The sequence below is a fragment of the Vitis vinifera genome, chromosome 7 (assembly GCF_030704535.1).
Source record: "Vitis vinifera cultivar Pinot Noir 40024 chromosome 7, ASM3070453v1".
NCBI lineage: Eukaryota > Viridiplantae > Streptophyta > Magnoliopsida > Vitales > Vitaceae > Vitis > Vitis vinifera.
In genome coordinates, this window is record NC_081811.1 from 94,505 (window position 1) to 106,812 (window position 12,308).

Genomic DNA, 12,308 nt, shown 5'->3' on the forward strand with positions numbered 1-12,308 from the left:
CCGATATTGGATTATCATCTATATACACGCACCGTGAGAAACGCAGCGGACAGCGAAGTGAGAATGCAGAAGAAAAATGCTTTGGAAGAATAGCATGCACGGGTGTTGACATTTTACATTGCAAGAAAATGTCAAAATCCTTGAGAACTTTTCACATTCTCTTTGATTTATTTTCTATGCAATGTCCCATGTGTCTTTGGATTTATTTTCCACGAAAAGAAAATCACAGCCCAGGCGATATAGAGTAGACATTGAAGAAATTACATGGCAGTTCCCAGGGCATTGGCTGGTCACTGATGTTCAGACTTGGAAGCAACTTCGTTGAAGGCAGCAAGTGTGTCTAACATATGGGCCCCAGTTGTGTGGCCTCCTCATTCAATGGACCGGACAACTGGGCCGCCAAGCCCGTTGACAACTCTACACGATGGAACAATTGCAATCCCATTCTCTTTGCAGCTTCAGGCCGCCCCTAAGCCTAACACCTACGGACAGTCGTATATGTGTATTTCATTCAAATTGACACTGACACAGAAAAAAAATAAAAAATAAATTAAAAAGTTGAATTAAATGACTCCGTAAACATGGTTTTAGTATGGACAAGAAGAGGAAAAATATTAAAAGAATTTTCTATCCATATTTCTAAAGCAAAAATTGCAGAAGTTTGAGAAAAATCTATTATTTAAGAATTTTAATTTTCTTTATATCAACTTTAATGAACACCATAGTATATATGTATGTATGAATGATAATTATAATTATAATTTTTCTTATATTTTAAGAAAAAACACTTATCGTTTTTCCCTTTAACTTTCCAAAAAAGAGAACCAATAAGTGCACTTGTCCATTAAGATGAGCATGGTCACGGCATGTTGACGACAATGGAACATATGTCCATTCCTTTTTTTTTATTATTTTTTTTCTTTCTAATTGTTAAGCTTATCCTGGTATTCATTTTTCATTTTTCGTGTTTGACTTTGGAAGGTTGTTTTGGTTTGACTGTGATATTCTATTTCCATTAATAACAACTGAATAAGTTATATATTAGGTGAAAAGGAATTCATCTAACCACGTGATTTGAATTTTTTTTTTTAAAAAAAAAAGCAACAAACAGTGATAAAGCCCTCTTTTTTCTTCTTGATTTAATATCATCTTTGTTATATTTTGGTATTTTTGTTTGTTATGACTAAATCTTATTTTATTTTAATATTTTCATTAAATGATTTAGTTTTTATAATATACTATTTCATTATCATAGATACAGGGTAAAATATATAGAATTCTTTAAAATGGGGAGTTAGAAGAAACCAAAAACTGTCACGTTGATGTTATATTGTATCAAACCATTAAATAATTAACTCTGCTCTTTGACTATGGCACATTCTAAATCTCCAAAGGAAACTTCTGGTTGGTGAATTTCACTGTCTTTATTAATTTGTAGTTGAGTGTTAATTAAGTGAACTCATGAAACTAAATATTCATTATGTATGCTTGTAGATCGTTGCTTACATCAAATAAAATTAAAGAGTCTTGCAGCAAACACTTAAAATATTGGAACTACATTTCTTGCCAAGAATTAGGAGAAGGAAATAATACTTTACAAGAAAGAAAGGTTTTTTATTTACAAAAATAAAAACAGAACTTTTGATCACAATTCACAAGCGTGAGAAGCATCCTATTTAAATTACATAATCTGAGAGAAATGATATTTTGAATCGCCAAAAGGGCCAATTCGAATCAAAAATCAATTTCAAGAATAGGGGAAAGACCATAATGTTGTTGGGTTGCACCGCCAGTCAGGGCCCATGGCAGGGGGCACCACCATTGTTGCCTATGTGGGTGCAAGAAGAAGCGGCAGAAGGTGGGACAGGACCTGCAACAAACACAACTGTCTTAAAACTTTGATCAATCTTTCTACCTTTCATCGGTCTGGACGTTGCGAGAGCCATCGAGTTGAGAACCAACAAGATGAAGATTATGGTTCCCAGTATCTTTTGGTGATTTTTTCCTGAAAGTCCCATGGCGTGGAGGAGGATGCTGGCTAGGATAAGTCTGAAAATATATATGTGTATATATTAAGCTTCAAGGGAAGAGGGTTCTGCCAAGAAAGAGCTCTATCAATCCTTTTATAGAGGAAGGGGAAGTAAAAATTATACTTACCAAATTCTTATAGGAGTTTTATTCAGCATTTGTTAACTTCTAGTCTTCTAGATGTTCAAATTTTTCAAAAAAAATAAAATAATAAATAATATATATATATATATATATATATATATATATATATATATATATATTTGATTTGACATTGTTTATTCATAATTTGGTAGTCGATAATTAGAGTTAACTACATGATTCGAGTCTTTGAGAAAACTTTTGGTCAGAAAAATCAGCAACAACCTTCCTGGACCTTGTTGATTACTCATATTGGGCAACTCTAAACCTATCATCATATTTCAGTGTCTTGTTTTAGATATAATTAATCTGGAAGAGGATGTTTCCTCCTGCGAGCAGCACAAAAATATGGCCCTTGACAAGGTGACACTTAATATGGTGGGAGTTTTATTTTATTTGCATATTAATTGGATACAATAATAAATGGCATGATAATATATATATATATTTCCTGTTCAATATGAAATATCAAATTTCTTTTATATGAATATAATGTCTTTACTGTGTTCAAAAGAATCACGGAACCAGACACTCATAACGCATTCCTTTTCTAATTTTCATTTTTGCAATTCTTCAGTATCTCTTCATTAGCTGTTGAGAAAGTAACAGCCATTTGTTCAACGGTTAGGTAATGTGAGAGTGGTGAAGCCTTTTGACTCTGTCCAAGTCTCGAGTCTTTAGCCAACAAGCTTTGATTAATTCTTGAAGTCAACATCACGTGTCCAGTATTTGGTTGCAAACAAAAAACAACTATCTTTGGATATTGAAAATTTTAAATATAGTTATATATCATGGCAGTTGATTTATCTGAAGTTCCAAGTTTTCAACTTCTAGGGGAGTGATTATAAATGGAAAGTTATACAATATATTTCCGAATGCTATCATAATTGTATTTAAGCTTATCTACTTAGATATTTAAAAATGAATTTAAGGATTAAATGGTTAGATAATTTATTTATTTATTTATTTATTTTTGGTCTTTCTAAGCTTCTCTTTCATTTTCATGGAAAGTATTATCCTAAAAAATTGATATTAATTAGTTCTAAAGTAGTGGACTTATATTTATATCATGTTTTTTTCCTAGGTTTCACCTAACTTCTTGAAATGTGTTTGTCTACTTCTTTTTTGACTTAAAGATTATTGAATTGTATGTGCCGATTATTCTTCTCACTCCTACACGAAACTTGTCTTTGGGCCACAAGCTTCAGAAAGATATCAACAGTTTTGTATAACGCGGTTTCACGAGGACAAATTTGACTTCCACTCCAATATAATATTTGTCATATAGCAATCTACAACTCTTACGGCACGTTACAGAGTGTGCATGTATTAGGTAATGGGTAATGGAAAATAATATTAATAAATTCCATTCCACTTGGATCATACAAAAGAATCATTTCTTATTGTTATTTTTATTGATTTATAATTTCAAATATATTTCTTCAATAATGTTCTTCTCCATTTTTGTCCACCTTTTGGATACGTGGCTATAATTAGTTTGTTTATTTTTATAATGATTTCACTTTTTCTTTTTGTATATAGATTCATTTTTTTGTTATTAAAGTCTAATTATTTTATATCTTGATTTTATTTAATCATACCTAATTCTAGTTTCACTTTTCTCTCTTTTTTATTTATTTTATATAAATTCATTTTTTATATCTTGATTTTATTTAATCATACCCAATTCTAGTTTTGCTAGGTTTAATAGTGTACATTAGTGACTTAAAATTAAATTAAAAATTTGGTATAGCAGTAAAGAGGAATCATAGAATTTCCTACAATAACATAAAATATGAAAAAAAAATATTTATACTTGAATTCAGTTTGTTTAGTACATATATTTGATATCTTTGTTTAATGTTAGGTTGCTCAAGATAGGTAAAAAGAAAGTGCAACATAGAATTCTTCTACGGCATAAAATATGAAACTTGAATTATACTTTATGTTGGGCTCAAAAGCAAAATCAAATATTCAACAAACTGATCATTTCCATACTTCTCAGAGAACCAACCTTGTGTCTCTAATGTATACGAGTCTTAAAGACTTGAAAGGAATGGAATGGAATTGCAAGCAGATTTTCAATAATCTGATCAAATATTTAGATCTAACAGGAAAGCATTTCTTCATCGGCCTTAACCGCTTTTACTAATTAATTAGAATGATAACTTGAATTCTAAATAGTTCAAGGATGAGAATGCTTTATAAAATGTTCTACAATATGAAAATGAAATTTATGAATAATGTGTCTGTGGGAAATATAAATCGATCGTAGATGAATATTCAATTAATTGATTCCTGTAAAATTCCATTAGGATCCTTAAGATGATATTTCTGCAATAATTCAGGTGAAGGTCCATTCCGCCACTCATGGGGAAAGAAAAGCCAGGGAAGAACAATATGAAGATCCCCCAAAGTCCACACCCACAGACCCACTTGGCCTTCGGAGGAACGCTCTTGGAATATCCATGCGGACCCACGCATGCATGCTTTATGAAGAGGCATGGGCTTTCCATTCCAGAAGGCTGGAGAATCACGGCTCTAGGATACTACAGGACCATACACATAGCCCAATTTTCTGTTTTTCTGATACAGAGTGGTGTGGTAACTTGTAGTATGGAAAAACAAGCATATACGCTTTACATATGCCACAAGCATGCTGCTGAGGCTAACTCAACTTGAGAGGATGACAGTCTAATTGATTACCTGTTTATTATTATTATTACTATCTTTTTGCAATTTACATTTGGGTATTCTTTGGACATTAAAAAAAAAAAAAAAATTGAAGTCCAAAATCTTCATTCTAATATAGATGTATATTTTTGGATTTTGGGAGTATGGAATTAACTAAGACCAATTTCCAATCTATTGGTAGTTTTGGAGCTACTGGTTTGGAATGTACACCGCTGTGTAGCCGAAAATGTAGCAATCACAAAACAATCTCTAAAGGAAATACCTTGAAAACGGCAGTAAACTTTTGTTGGTGCTCAAATTTAACACTGCCAAAAAAGCAGTTTAGCCGACAACGGAGTGAGAGATGTGCAAAAGAAAATGCACGGACAATGGATGAAAATGTCAAAAGCTGAGGTTAGCTCACCGTTCATCCCACTTAAAGGAGCAATTTCTCCGAAAATCCATGTTGACATATAGATGATGTAAGCACCCATCATCTTAATATTTATCGTATGGAAGCCCTCCGACCTTTTACATTCTGAATTTTTTCCGAGAAAGGAAAAACCCAGCGAGATGATATACATACAGTATGGTGTTCATCCATCGCTGACTTTGAAGAAATTACATGGCAGTTTCATCATCATTGTTGAAAAATACGACTTGTTGAGGTCAGCAAGTTCATCAGATATATGGGCCGCACTTAATGTGGGCTTTCCAAACCTTAGAAATTTGGGTTCTTGGTTTCTGATCAAGGCCCTACATATGGTTCAATTTTATTTGTGATATATAGCAATTTTTTTTTTGGCTATAAGGTGATGTAGAGATCAGGGCATATTTGAAAACCATTCTCAAGGACATTTTTTTTTTAATTTTTTAAAATAGAAAATAATTTTATAATAAAAACAAAATTTTAAAAACTTATTTTACAAATCAATTTTCAATTTTAGAACAAATTTGATATTCTTTTAAAATAAATTTGAGGTTTTTTTTCCATAAAATATTGTACGAAAAATAAATTGAAAGTATAAAGAATAATTTTAAAAAATTGCATTATACGACTCAAAAAAATTATGTTTGTCAAAACAATTCAAATACAATCATTCTCAAAAATCATTATTATTATTTTTTGTTTTTGGCAATCATCGAACAAACCCTACATTTTCAAAATTAAAACTGAGAGAAATCGTATATAGAATACAAGTACTAGGGCTTATCTAGTGGTAGCTTGATTAGCAACATAAGTTTACCATTTTCAAAACTAAGAGCCTAGCACTACATGACCACCACCAGGTACAAGACATTAGACATGCATATACCCATGCATCTTTCTTAGCTAGGTAATCCTGGGCACTTGAGTCACCTCTCCATTTTCATTAATCCAAACACAAACCCTATGGCATTTGAAGTCCTTAGTCACCAGAGATCCTAATAGCAAAAGAATTGAAGAATGTCATACTCAGATAAATGATATTTAAGACTCTGAGCTTTACCATTGTAATTAGAATGAGTGGAACATCAATTGGATTTGTGCTTAATAGGGTAAAGTCATGTATATTTTGTAAAATAATATACAAAAATGACGTAGTAACAAAAGTGATCATAAGAGCGTATAGGAGAAGGTCCCCAAATGTCTGTGAATATGATTTCAAGCGATTTATTACAAGAAATAGAGGAAACATGACGATAGGTTATCACTTTTATTATAAAGACATGCATCACAATAAAAAAGAGTAAGAATTGACTTATATGCTAAAAGACAAGCAGACAAATTTCTAAAGATGTCTAATTGGTATAAAAGCTATACCCTGAAACCTATGTCACTCTTACTCTAATGCTTGGATTGCATAAATTGTTTGATGCCAAAGGACATGGGATAGGAACTTCAAGGAGAGGCTCACTCCCAAGCATATTTTACATTGTTTTAGTCAATGTTTTCAATCACCTCTTTGAAGAAAATTGAAATAGCATAGGATTACATGTTAACATTTAAGCATACATTTAATAGTAAAAAATGACCTGATTACCTTGGTTTATGTCATGGGAAGCCATTTCTTCCTCATCTGATATCCAATAAGCTGCTCCAGGTGAGTAATGGTATGAAAATTAGGAATCAACGAGCTCTTCCCTTGCCTTCCCAAAATTCAGTCTAAGTGCAAGTGTGTGTGCGTGCAGTGCTCTCCAAGAGAAGAAAAGAGGAGTCTCCAAATGCACATATATCTCAATATATATATTACACATTACACACTTTATTTGGATCACTTGACTTAATGGGTCAGTCAAGTGAATTAGGGTGAGCCCATAAAAAATCAAGCAACAATATATGTCAAGTCTCATTATAAACCACAATACAAAAATTAAATTAACATTGATTTATGATATTATCAAATTGATTATGTAAATCCACACATAAAAATTCCAACACTTTTTTCTCCCCTGTTTTTGTCAATTTTCTATACTACCACCTCATAAACACTCATCTATTCCACCTCAATTCACCTCATAAATCTTCACTTCTATCTCTACAAAATATTCCACATCACTCTCAACAAGTCTTTATAAGCCCCTTTAATTCTCTCTTATGTTCGTTTACTACAAATTCAAAGTTCTTGCTCAACAAGAATTATCAACCATGAAACACAAGCAGCAGGAAATTTCATTCCTAGCCCAAGCTCAAGATTGTCATATATATAATTATGTATGTTAGTAAAAACAATACAAGGCTTGGTTTAGTGACTACGTGTCATGTATTCTCCTGTTTTGGGTTAGATGGGTTCAAATTCCTTAGAAGACAATATTTTAAGGATTTTTTTGCAAATCAGACTTCAATCTTGAGTTTTTTGGGGGGCTCCAATATTTGGGTCGGCCCTAAGCCTAGTCCTAGAGGGATCAAGCCAGATTTCAGCCAACTTAGATGTGGGCCAGGCTACACATCAAGTGGGCTTACATCAGGTGGGCTCATATATATATATATATATAACAGAGAAACCTATTGATGCCCGAATACTACCATTTCACCTTTTTATATGCTCTCCATTCAAAAGTCAAACTCAGTAGGCTTCTCTCGGCACAGTGATGTAATACCTCTTTTTAAAAAAATTAATAACGGGAATCTTTAGTATATGTAAGGGCCCAGGCATCTTTCTTTTGAGTGCTCCATAAATGATAAGAAGAATGGAATCAAACAGCCCTCTTTCATTCGTCAATGGGATTGCCTAATCTTCACTATCTGGAACTTTTGAGTCCACAGTAAACGATAAGAAAACTGGAATCAAACAAACCTCTTTCATAGGTCAATGAGATTGCCTGATCTTCACTCTGTAAAAGATAAAACAATGAAGTCGAAGCAGGCAGACCTATACATTTTGGAGATAAATGAGTTTGCTTGAGCTTCAATATCACTGGACTGGTTTCAAGTGGCAAATCAAAGTGATCAATATGGCTAGAAAAAGAACTTGCTTAGAATGTTTGAAGGTAACCATGATAGCCATTTAAAACCTGTAAGGGAGCTTATGTTTTGCAAGACCCTCAATTTATTGAGGCTTAATATCGTCCATTTTCTCTTATCATACAACAAGTAATGGAACTTTTATGATCAGAGAGAATGTCTTCGACTGAGGATCGTACCTTTTTTTCTTGTGGATTCTTAACACCAAATCTCTTTGTTGTTTTAATGCCCTCAGAAGGAGAGTGTCCAAAGATTGGTTATAGTGTTGCTGTGTCAGTTCCATTTGTAAGATCTTTTCTCCTACCATTTGCTCATTCTCCTTGTATACACTCACATAGATAACTACAGGGAAGGTAGTGGGAGTGCCAATTATTCATTGATGCATTTGCTTCCGCTAGCTGTATATTATAGAACTTTAGGCTAAATGTTGGTCAGTATTGTGTACATTGTTGACTTATTACCTAATAATTTAGTTTGTTGGTCGGTTGGTCGAAGCCTTTTTGTGTCTGGAGTCTAACAAAAAGATGTAAAATTACAAATGATATGGTGTCACTAAGTTTTGCCTTCAGAATTAGACAAAGATATATTAGTGGAAAGTGTTTTATTTATTTATTTATTATTATTATTATTATTATTTATTGTGTGTTTTCTATTATGTCAACAGCACCAGTAATTTTCCCAATTGGTTCTATCTTTCTTAATAATCCTTATGGATGTTGTTTGAAATTCCTTTAATATTTCTAAGGGTTGAGACTCTGGGCCTTCGACAGACACTGAACATATGGGAATCTGTTTTCCACAATTCAGTACTCATGCTGCACTTACACACACACAAACTCAAATATCATGAGATGCCATGCAGTTTTGAGACAGAGAGGCTACAATGCAAATCAATTATTTTCATGTCTAATCCCTTCCGTGATCGTTTCACCGCTCAAAAAACGTTAAACAAGAAAGAAATGAAAATTTTCATCACCTGTCTTTTGTTTCTCATTTCCCAAATGGCGGCAATAGGTTTCTATATATCCTCTATGCACTGAATGCTATGTTCAGCTTCAATGTTTATCCATTTATTAATTTATCTCGATATGATGTGGCTTACATGTCATCTAAAAATGAGACAGAACCTGGAAAAACAATGAAAAAATATCAGAAGAATCGGCCATTTGGGGTTGGCACAAATTAGGTAATCGGGAGGCGCACTAAACACGAGAATGCCTTAAATTGTTGTATAAACCTATAACAAACCTATGAAAGGAGCCAATTCTCCGTGTTGATCAATTTGCTATTCGGTTTCACTCTCTGTTGAACGTATGTATAAATTTTCTAAGTTCACTGATGCCAAAGCTAGCTTCATGTAGTTAGCTTTCTTATTCTTCTTAGCAATGGCATAACAGAATCATCTAAAGTGGAGGAAAAGACACGGAAGCCAGCGGAACATAATGACATGTCTGATGTCTTGCGCATATCAAGAAGGAACTCATGCCAACTTTTCTCAGCATGCAAGCAGATCGTGAAGGTATTAGAAAATGAAAACCATTGATATGCAGTGTGCACTGGGAGCCTCAATCTCTCTCAAAATGTGCATGGCATCTGATGTACTTTTGAGTTTTGGATGCATATTCAAATTTAATGTGGACATGAAAATGAATTGCAGAAAAAGAAAAACGTACAGGTTACCATATGCTCATTGTTGAAGATCCACAGTCTCAATCCCTAGATTTCAATGGACTTCTGAACAGCATTCATCTATAAGAATTATTCTAAAGGCGAGAGAGAGAGAGAGAGAACCAACTGAGCCAACTCTCATTGCTGATTAGAAGACAACAACAATAACAACAAAAGAAGAAGAAGAAGAAGAAGAAGAAGAAGAAGAAGGAAGGAAGGAAGGAAGGAAGGAAGGAAGGAAGGAAAAAGGGAAAAAGAAAAAACAATTATCTTGGCATCTTAGCCTTTATATATATATATATATATAGGCAACTTTAATAATAACAACCACACCATAACATATGTTATTTTGAAAACTTGATTCGGCCGGGAGTTCTACCATATATAGCCATCAATGAAACCGGCACGTAAGGCCTCCAGGATAATTGTTGTCTATGTGAGTGCATGGGGAAGGGCCAGAAGGTGGGACGGGAGCTCTAACAAATGAAATTGAGAGAACAGAATTTCGAACCCTTGGCCACTCTCCTTCCAAGGGCCTTGAAGCTGAAAGAGATTTGCTACAAAAAATTAACATTATAAAGAGTATGCTTCTCATCAGGTTCTTGTAGACATTCTTTGTGATCATGTATTCTCCCATTAGTTGCTGTATGGCAAGAGAAGATGGGAGATATTAAGCCTCAAAGAACTATGATCCAAGGTAGGGTTTTTAATATTCAGCATGCATGTATATATACCGTCAAAACATTCTAAGAAAGTATCTAATTATTTTCTGTTGACAACCTTAAATAATTCGTAATCTGAGACCAACTCAATATAGTGAAGATCGTGCGAGCTCGATTACATTCTCTCCATCCGTCACTGTGCACTCAAAAGCAAGATGCCTGGTACTAAAAAATTCCCAGTAATTCTTCATAGACGTATCACGTACGCATGCCAGGGGTGCAAATCCCTGATAAAGGTATTTTGTTCCTTCTCCCCCAAACATGGGAGTGTGTGATGTACCTTGCAAGATAAGGCACCAAGCATCTTATCATTTTATCCCACTAGCTGATAGCGTTTGTGAAAGTAGCTAATTGCAACAGTTAGAGACGTACATAACATGGAGGAGCAAAACCCACTACCATTGTATTTAAAGCTGTTAGGATTTATGACCCATAAACATTAATGTTAAATGGGGTTTAGATATTATTTTAGACAATCAATGGACCCAAAATGTATATTGTAATCTCTAACCAAAAAAAAAAAAAAAAAAAAAAACTTAATATGGATCTGTCCCTATGCATAGCATGAAGACCTTCTGTTATTAAAATGATTTTCATTAAATTCAAAATTTGTTTAACTAAAAATTTTGGGTGTGTAGATTGTTTACCATATATATAATTTTGGAACTTGGCATACTTTTCTCTAAATTCTTTCTGTCGTATCTAAGTGGAATATAAATCATGTGGAAAAAATTTCCTTTTTCCTTTTAATGAATTATTGTCTGGTGATTGCTCGACTGATAATAAGGTTGTGACACAATCATTTCAAAATATAAAATCTCCTGAGATAACGTAGTAAATATATCAAATAAAAATAGTATAAAGTAATATTTGGGTTATTTATTTATTTATTATTGATTCAAATATTTGTATTGTTGAAAGTTGCAGTACTGACAAAAATCAATTCCTGGTTCTGGCATTGGACAGGCGACAGAAAGCCCTTGGTGAGAAATAAATAGCTCACACTACCAAGCCGTGAGCCAGCTATTATACTGTAGGGTTTGGGCTGTCTTGCACAGACTAGCTATTGGGGTTAGGATGAGGAAAGCCTCATGAAGATCGAGCTATACACATGGAATGATTATATGGAATTGGATCCACATGCAGTATCATTATACATGGAAGCTGGCACTCAAAACGAGTTTAAGACCAAAATAATATCTTTGTAAAAAAAAATGATAAGAATAGTATCCATTTGAAAATATTTGTCAAAGTAGTCTTCTTTGTCCACGTCAGCATCCACATGGATTTTAAGTGTATAAAACCACCGTTGGTGACTGTGGTTTTAAAACTTACAAAAATTTCCTTAAAACCACAGTTACAAACTGTGGTTTTATAATTTCTCCTAGAACCACAGTTACTAACTGTGATTTTAAAAGAAGTTTACTTAAAACCACAGTTACAAACTGTGGTTTTACAAATTTCCTTAAAACCACAGTTAGTAACTGTGGTTTTACAATTATTTTTAGATCCATCCCCATTTTAACGGTGTTATAATTTTAATATTATTTTTAAAATATTTTTTTATCAAAACAACAATAAAACCACAGTTAGTAACTGTGGTTTTACTAATGGTGTTGTAATTTTAATAT